This window comes from Sapajus apella, unplaced genomic scaffold (assembly GCF_009761245.1).
Source record: "Sapajus apella isolate SASKATOON/1434 unplaced genomic scaffold, GSC_monkey_1.0 scaffold26, whole genome shotgun sequence".
Classification (NCBI taxonomy): Eukaryota; Metazoa; Chordata; class Mammalia; order Primates; family Cebidae; genus Sapajus; species Sapajus apella.
The window spans coordinates 1742519-1751626 of record NW_022436966.1 but is presented as its reverse complement, the minus strand read 5'-3'; the positions used below and the strand labels follow the sequence as shown (position 1 = coordinate 1751626).

The following is a 9108-nucleotide window of genomic DNA, read 5'->3' as shown; positions in this document are numbered from 1 at the left end:
GAAGTCTGCCTCAAGTCCTTCCCAGCATGTGACCTCCAGCTAAATGGTAAGTTCTTCTGGTCTTGGTTTTCTCATCCATGTGATGAGGATAACAATAAGACCAATGTCTTGGGACCAATAAGGATTTACATTAAAAAAACTAGATGTAAATATCTCACACAGTCACCTGGACCTTTCAGCAAGGGGCTTGTTAAATCTTAATTATCTGTGATATTTCTGGGCAGAGGGGTCTCCCCAGGGCCCTCCTTGCTGCCCCGAGCTGGCCATGCCAACATTCTGAAGGATGTCCAACTCTGGCCCTTCTCCTTCTTCCCTGCAGCCCTTAGGGGCTGAACCGTGGCAGTCAGCCCTCCTGGGTTTCCCACCTAGTGAGTCTGCTGGCTCCTGCCCATCTCAGTTGAGCGGCTACAGATCAATCAACAGGAGCCCCACCATGGCCCACCTGTGCTCACTCCCTGCCGCCATTGCCTCCTACCCACTGAGACAGAAATCCTCTCTCTGGAGCTGAAAGCCTCACAGCATCTCCACACAGGACTCTCCACACACCCCTCTCCCCAGCAGGGACCTCGGCTCTCACCTGCCAGCCTCCATGCCAGTGCTCATTGCATTTGTCTGTGCCTGGACTGTCAGCCACTGTGAAATTGACTTGCCCTTCAAGGACCTAAGCAAATCCCACTCCCTGCACGAGACCTTCCCAGGAGTCACCCACTCCCCTCACATCCCTGATGCTCAGCTCCCTCTCACTCCACTACCCTCGCTTCACTGTGCTTCACTGATAATTGCCTATCTGGCTGAGCACCCAGCTGTGGGGCCCGGTGGAGGCTCCTCTTGCCAAGAGATTAGCCCTGGGGAAGAGCTGTGTCTGTCCCAAGGAAGGGGTGCCTTTGACTAACATGCGCAAAGGTGCTGTGTGGCACCTGCCCTAGGACAGGAAGTGCTCAGTTCAAGGTGGATCAGGACACACATGGGGATCGGCTGCCCTTGTGGAGATAGCACCCTTGCCGATGGGTGAGTCAACAGCCGCTCTCTCGGGGCCACTCTACCTTCTGCACCCCCTCCCCCGTGCTGCTCTGCAGTTACTCAGGGTTCAGGAATTGTCCCCTACTGGAGACAGAGCTAGAGAAAGGTCCCATGCCTTTCTTTTCCCAGAGGTGTTGGACATTGAGGCCTAAACCCCAGAGAGCAGACAAAGCCAGGAGACGCAGGTGCCAGGCTGAAGTCCACCCTGTAACTACAAGGCCATATAGCTCCCTGGGGCTGGGCCAGCGGCACTGGCTTCCTGCAAAGGTTGACCAGAGTGCCAGCCAAGCCTCCAGGGGAGAGGTGAGGAAGGAGAACATAGAGGAGGAGGAGGGTGGGGAGGCTACAGAAAGGAGAAAACGGGCCAAGCCAGGGCCCCTTTGAGAGCCCCACAGGCTGTGGACTATGTGAAGCACCCCTGCCAGAAGGCGAGTGATAACTGAAATCACCCCTCCATATGCTGCGGTGTGTCTCCTGCCCAGGACAGGGACTCCAGAGGAAGAGCAAACCTTCTCTGGGAACCACCTCAGATGTCATCCCTTTGCCCTTTCTTCACTCCCTCCTGGCCCTGCTTCTGCCCAAACCCAGGATGGGGAGAGGGGAGGCTTCATGGAAGGGGGACCCAGAAGTCACACCCCCAGAGGGGCAGGGTGGCCTGTGGCCCAGCCTTCTGCTGACCGGGCCAGCTCCCAACATCCTGGTCTGTGGAAACTGGATGATGCCCCCCTCCCTCGATCCACCAGCCCCTGCCTCCTCCTCTCTAGCCCTAGCTGGCAGGGCTTAACTGGACACTCCCTCTGTCTGAGGCCAGTCCCCGCTGGGAACCTGGCCAAACCGTCTGAGGCCAGGACGCATGGACAAAACAACCCGGGCCACCTCTGCCTCCACCCTCTGGTGCGCACATCCCCCCTGGCCAGAGCACTGCCCAGGAGGAGCCATTGCCTTCTCACACAACCCCAGGCCTGGCACATTCTTGGGCCAAGAGCCAGGAGAGTCCAGCGCAGCAGACACCTACGCTGACCATCACTGGGTCCAAACTCTTGATTTTGTTGGGGCACCTGTGGCCCTGGAAGGGGCAGTGGCTAGCTCTCCCAGGCCCTCCAGCAGCCCAGAAGCTCTGGCCCCAGGGTTCCCCTTGACTGCTAGAGCAGGATCCCATGTTCCCTCTTCTTGGGGAAATGACAGAGTTGGTTGCATGTGCTTTGTCATCAACTCTATTTGAAAACTGTGAATGGATCTGAGCTGCTTGGGAGGCGGCAGAGGGAGGCCAGTAATAGTTTAGTCTTAACAAAATAAAGTTTTATGTTCCTTAAATACATGAAGTCACCCAGGACAGCCATTAACAAAGTGTGGTCAGGGAAAGGTACTGGCTGCTTCAGAGATGAGGTCAGAGTTCACTTGTGATTGGCATGCTAACTGCTCCCATGCAACCGGGTGTTGCCAAAGGGCACAGCACTCCCTCTGCCATCTGGAACACAACACTTGCCCAGAGGCCAGTAGCTCCTGTTATTATTATCTTGTTCCCACTAGGAGTTTGTTCAGCACATGTTCCCATCAGCAGGGTCCAATTCCTCTCTGGCCTTGTAAAAGCATCACGAATTCTAAATTAGAGGTGTCTGAGCTAATGACGGCCTCTCCCTACTCTTCTTAAGTTTCTTCCATTGTGTGTTTCTCATCCCCACCACTGTGCCCTGGCTAGATCTTCAGTTCCGCAGAGACAGGGTCCATGTCTTCTATTTCATCCATTCAGCAAGTATTGATTGACCACCTGCCATGGGTTGTACCAGGTACTTTGGGGAATACAAAACATGGGAAAGCCACGTCTCTGCTCTCAAGAAAGAGGCGACGGCTCTGTTAGTGACTACTTTGCCTTGCTTTGTGTAGCCATCAGTACTTTTAATGCTACTTTAGACACTAGCTCCTTTAATACCCACAATAGTCCCAAGGGGGGGATGCAGAACTAATATTGTTTCTGCATGTCAGATGGGTATACTGGGGCTCAGAGAGGCTGCCTGACTCCCCCAGAGCCACAGTCTGTTGGTGGTGAAGCTTGGGCTAGCGCCCGGCTTCCTGCCCTTTCTAACAGGGGCAGTTAGGCACACGCATGCTCACACACACAACCTCCTCTGCCAACTTGTTGGAGGAGGTTGGATCACTCCCTCCTCTTCTTTGGCCTTGCCTAAGATAGCACCAAACATCCCCTCCCAGCATGTGCAGTTTAAACAAACATAGCTTCATGAAAGTAGAGTTCGTACTCCCTCACTGGGGGCTTAAACAAGAAAACGATCAAAGCAATGAAAAAATTGATACAAGAAATTTGGTTTTTAGCAAATGCTCATAGGAGAGGAGGGGCCTAACTGGCAGGAAGCACCCCCCGCCTGCACGCAGCGCCTCCCACAGGGTTCTGCCAAGAGCTCTGCGGAGGAGGTGTCTGTCTGTTCAGTGGGTGGATCTCGCACACAGCCTTAAAGAAAACAGAGGCCCCTAGTTGGCTGTAAGATTGTCCTGTGGGATCCCTGGGGACAATAAAGTGGTCCATCCCAGGAAGCGCCAGCGGACAACTGATTTTGTGTCTGAAATGCACACCAGCCTTTTCTCTCTAACCCAAAGATGCCAAGCGTGAGTGTGCCAATGGCTTGATGTCACACATCTCTTCACTGCTAGGGACGGGTCTCTGGGGCAAAAATGAAAGCCTGATGAATTAAACTAGGATGGGGCACTGGGTATCCCCTCTTCCCTTTTCACAAAGTCCCTCCATTTATTCCATCGCTTGACTGATGGACAATGTTGACTCCCCCGAGGACATTTGGTGACTGTGGCCAGCCAGGAGGGGAGAGGTGGGGGAGGGGAGAAGGCAGATGTTGCCACCTGGCCTTCACTCCACAGGCCTGGGTGGAAGTGGGCAGTCAACTTAAAGAGTAAAGAGTCCATATGGGTGGAAGTGACTTCTGGGGAGGAGGCAGGGTTCCATCCTGGAGGGGCCCGCCTGGGAGCTCTCTCTCAGGGAATTGCAGCAGAAGAGAAACATCTCACGAGTCTGGGGAAGTTTTGTCCAGGATAGCTATGGTTTTCAAACTTGACTGCACATCAGAATCCCCTGGGGTGCTTAGGAAAACGCAGATTCCAGGGCCTTACCTCGCCCCACCTGCAGTTTCTAATTCATATTTTGGGTCTGGGGTGAGGCCCAAGAATTTGTATTTCTATTCAGTTCCCAAGTGATACTGCTACTCTGGTGTCACTTGAAAATCACTGGAGTTTTCTAGAAGAATTGGCACACTGACTTGCTATAGGGGGAGGTTCAGAACAGAAGATGAGCACATGGCTGCCTTCAAAGACCGCCTTACCTGCTCTCCAGTGGTGGTCTGGGACAGTAAGTCAGAGATAGAGTTAGCCTTTCCCTGCCTTGGGAGGAATTGGAACTGCTGGCTCTGCTTCCAGTTCCTACTATTTGACCTCATATAAGTGTCCACAGCTTTCCAGGACTCTTTTCCTATCATGAAAGTAATTTCATAGGAATTCCTCTCTGTCTTCTCCATCCTCCATGCCAAGCCAAAGCCCTGCCTCCTCCGGGAAGGCTTCTCTGGCTGCTCCAGCCCTTCTGGGCCTGTGCTCCTGGCTCTCCCCAGGTCACAGAGGCTGGACTGCATGTGCTCCTTCTCCTATTGAGCTCCTAGTGGCCTTCACGTGGCTGGGCCACAGCAGGCGCTCTGTAAATTATACTAAGCTGACTTAGATTTAGAGCAGAGCTAAGAGAGCCAGGAGTGGGAGGCAAGGGATGGCAAGGCCATGGGCTCCCAACTGCTGAGCTAAAAGTGGAAAGTACGATCACAGCCGCGGAGGCTTGGCCTTCTTCCTTCTCTCTCCATCTGCTTTGCAAGGAAGGGAGCAGAGAGAGGCCACAGTATGTTACTCGCTTGCTGAAGTCACAGATTGAAGTCAGGGCGGGAGGGTTAGGGAAGGAGGCTGACCTTTCTGTCCCCATGAATGTCCCTTCTAGCTTCTCTACTTATTCAGGCCCCAAATTAGGACATTTCCTGGCCCTCATCCAATTCCTCAGGAAGTCCAGTCAAGTTTTCCTTTAACACACACTCACAACCATCCACCCCCTGCTTCTCACCGACACCGCCCTTGTCCCGGCCACCTTCACGCGCCTGGCCCCTGCAGCCTCTACTCTTGACGCTCTGCTCTAACTCCTGTTCCCTCTAAATCCACTCCAGCCAGAGTGAGATTTCAGAACTGTAGGCTAGTCTCATCCCTTCCCTGCTTAATGCTTTGAAAGGCTCCCCGTTGCTCTTATTGATAGAATAAAATCCCGACTCCTTGTCGTGGCATTCCAGCCTGGAGCTGGCCCCTGCTCCATGTTCACATCTCCCAGCCCTCCCACTGCTCTCCTCCTCACTCCACAGCGGTGCGGCCACATCAGCTGCCTGTGTGTGTCGGGGCCCCTGAGTGTGTCCGGGCCTCACCCCCAGCCTTTCTGCACAGGCTCTTCTGCTGTCAGAAATCCCTGCAGCTCCTCATGTAGTCACTTGTTCACCTATGAATCAGGCACGTGCTATATGCTAATGACCACTAGAGGATGGCATGATTGGTTGTCGTAGACAACGGTAGCTCCAGGAGGGGTTAGACAGAAAGAATTCCCAGCCCCGTGGCAAGCTTAAGGGTGGCAGTTTTCAGTGGAAGTGGATATCCAACTTTTTACCCCACCTGCTAAGAGACCCAGACACCTCTGAGGCCCAGACAAGCAGGGATTCTTCACAGTGCTCCTGGGAGGCCTGAGGTCCTGCCTCCTGCCTGGGTGGGCATCAGGAAAGCTCAGGGGCAGGCCTGGGCTGTCAATCACATCACACTCTGTGCGAATGATCCCCTGTGGTGGGAGCCGCCTGCGGTGCTGTGTGGAAGACACCGTGAGAATCTGTTTCTTAGGGGAGCTGGGAAATAGACCAGTGATGCCTTTTCCTGGGAGGAGGGGTCAGTGAAAGTAAGGAAGCCATGACCACTTCCATGTTTCCACACAATGGTTTCTGCAGGGGAGCTATCAGCAGTGCAGGGGAAAGTAGGAGCCGTTTGGATTTCAGTATCTCTGGAGCTTTGCCTCATCCCCTAAGGGTAAGCTTTATTTCACGTGTTTGTTGCTACAAGGGTCTCCGGTTAGGTGATCCTAAGTGATCAGTAAGAAGCAAAATGTGTCCCCCCCCCCACCTTGGATCCTGCATCCCATTCTACAGGTGGCTGAACCGATAGGCCAAACCCTTTATCACTGGGTCCCAGGACAATTACAGAGGCAAATAGCTGTGAAGCCCCTAGCACAGTGCGGGTCACAGGCTAATCACTGTTGTCCTGGGTTCTGTTGATGGAGCAGTGGTGGGGGTGGGGATTGTGGAACAACAGGGACTTCCTGGCACCTCTAAAATTATGCTCCAAAGAGAAAGAATTGGAAGAAAGAGAAGAAAAGGGGGAATGACAGTACTGCTTCCCGATATGCTTCTAATTTGGAGATACTGGCAGAGGGCTGGGAGACAGCGTGGCGGGGGAGCGGAGCCCTGACCCAGGGCCAGGAGCCTGGGGTCTGGAAGCTGCTCCTTTGAGATCTTGGGCCATGACCTCCCCCCTCTGCCTCCATTTCCCCTCCGCGCATGAAGGGGCCAAGGGGAGAGCACCCCAGGCCAGCTCCCACCCAGCGCTGCGAGTCTGGGATTCTATTTAAGAACATGCAGCCCATCTGGTTCCCATTGAGGAGGCTGCGTTTTCTCAAATGCCGCCTCCCCCTCCCCTGCAATCCACAGATTCCCACCATGTGACTCCATCTTCTCCCAATGGTGTCTGTTTTATGACTTGTTGTTCTCTGTGCGTGATTTGAGTTTGGGGACTTTTTTTAATCCCCCACACACAGATTCCCCTCCCTCTTCCAGAAAACGTGGAGCCTGAACTTTTGACTGCCTGAAACCCTCAGGAGAACAGCCATGAGGGCAGAGAGCAGGAGGAGATGGATGTCTCCACCCACCTCCTACTGCCAGTTTCTCGGCTTCTTGTTCCCTGTTTGAAGTGCAGGTCCTGATGGGCCCTCACGAACCTGGGAGAGCTGAGGCTGGACAGGAGGCTGAGAGAAAATCGATTCGGTTTAACAGTTCAGCCAGCCAGTGTTTATTGAGGCGCCCAGGCCTGTGCGTGCTAGAGCTGCAGAGGGCAGAAGCCAGGCTCAGGGCAGAAGGTGGCCACACGCAGCAGCAGTGGACAGGCTGGCTGTGAGCTGAGCGCTCACATCCACACTGGCAGGAGAGGGCCACAGAGAAGGCTTCCTAGAAGAGGCCATACCCAATCATTTGTTCATTCAGTCATTGCACAATGATTTATTAGGCCCCTCGTAGGTGCCAGGCCCTGTACTCATAGAAGGAGCTTATAGTCTGGAGAACAGAAAAACATCAAACAGATAATGATAAACACAGAAACACACAGCCACACCTTGGAGATATTGCGGCTTTGCTTCCAGGTCACTGCAGGAAAGTGCATATCACAATAAAGTGAGTCACGAATGGTTGGTTTCCCAGTGCATGTAAAACTTACGTTTACACTATCCTGTAGCCCAGTAAGTGTGCAATAGCATTATGTCTAAAGCAACAACGTTGTACCTTAATTTTAGAATACTTACTGCTAAAAAATTCTAATGATCATCCGATTCTTCAGGGAGTCAAAGTCTTTTGCTGGTGAAGGGTCTCACCCCATGCTGATGGCTGCTGAGCGACCAGGTAATGGCTGACGGTGGGCGTGGCCGCTACAGCTTGAAATAAGACAGCAATGAAGTAAACCACAGCAATGGACTCTTCCTTTCACCAGAGACTTCTCTGTAGCAGGCAAAGCTATTTCACTGCATTTTACTCACAGTAGGACTTCTTTCAAAATTGGAGTCAAACCCTGCCACTGCTTTGACTGAGTTGAGGGAATATTCTAAATCCTTTGTTGTCATTTCAACAATACAATACTTACATTCAACAATGTTCATAGCGTCTTCACTAGCAACCACTCAAGAAACCACTTTCTTTGCTCATCCATAAGAAGCTACTCCTCATGAATTTAAGTTTGATCATGAGATTGCAACAATTCAGCCACATCTTCAGGTTTTACTTCTATTTCCTTGATATTTCCACCACATCTGCAGTTATTTCCTCCACTTAAGTCTTCAACTCTTCAAAGTAATCCATCGTCTTCCAAAGATGTAATCAACGTCTTCCAAACTCCTGCTGATGTTGATATTTTGACCTTCTCTTATGAATCATGAATGTTCTTAAAATGACATCTGAAATGGTGAATCCTTTCCAGAAGGTTTTCAATTTATTTTGCCAAGATTCATCAAAGGAATCACTACCTATGAAAGCTCTCAGCTTACAAAATATATTTTTTAAATAATAAAGCTTGAAAGTCTAAATGACTACTTAATCCATGAGCTGCAGAATGGATATCATGTTAGCAGGCATGAAGGCAACATTGGTCTCCTTGCACCTCTCCGTCCGCGTTCTTGGTTTGCTAGGTACATTGCTGACGTGCAGCAGTATTTGGAAAGAAGTCTTTTTTTTCTGGGTAGTGGTTATCAACAGTGGGCTTAAAACATTCAGGAAACCATGCTATAAACAGATGTGCTGCTGTCCAGCCTTTGTTCTTCCACTTCTAGAGCACAGGCAGAGTAGATTTGGCATAATTCTTAAAGTCCCTAGGATTTTTGGAATGATAAATGAGCCTTAACTTAGTTAAGGCTGCATTAGCCCCTAACAAGAGAAGCAACCTGCTCTTTGAACCTTTGAAGCCAGGCATTGACTTCTCTTTAGCTATGAAAGTCCAAGCTAACGTCTTCTTTGAACGAGAGGCTGTTTTATCTACACTGAAATCTGTTGTTTAGCATAGCCACCTTCATCAATGATCTTGGCTAGATATTCTGGATAACTTGTTGCAGCTTCGCCGGGCACTTTTACATTGTGGAGATGGCTTCTTTCCTTAAACCTCATGAACCATCCTCCGCACGTTTCCGGCTTTTCTTCTGCAGCTTCCTCACCTCTCACAGCCTTCATGGAATTGAGAAGAATTAGAGCCTTGCTC

The 9108-nt window shown here is 51.5% G+C and overlaps 1 long non-coding RNA gene across 1 annotated transcript; it reads left to right on the top strand.

Annotated features, from left to right (window-relative positions):
* The first annotated feature begins 676 nt into the window (after nucleotides 1-676).
* LOC116560437 lies at nucleotides 677-8495 on the top strand. Its single transcript, XR_004272971.1, has 3 exons — nucleotides 677-1008; nucleotides 2720-2807; nucleotides 7715-8495. It is a non-coding gene; the product is annotated as an uncharacterized LOC116560437 (long non-coding RNA).
* The last annotated feature ends 613 nt before the right edge of the window (nucleotides 8496-9108 follow it).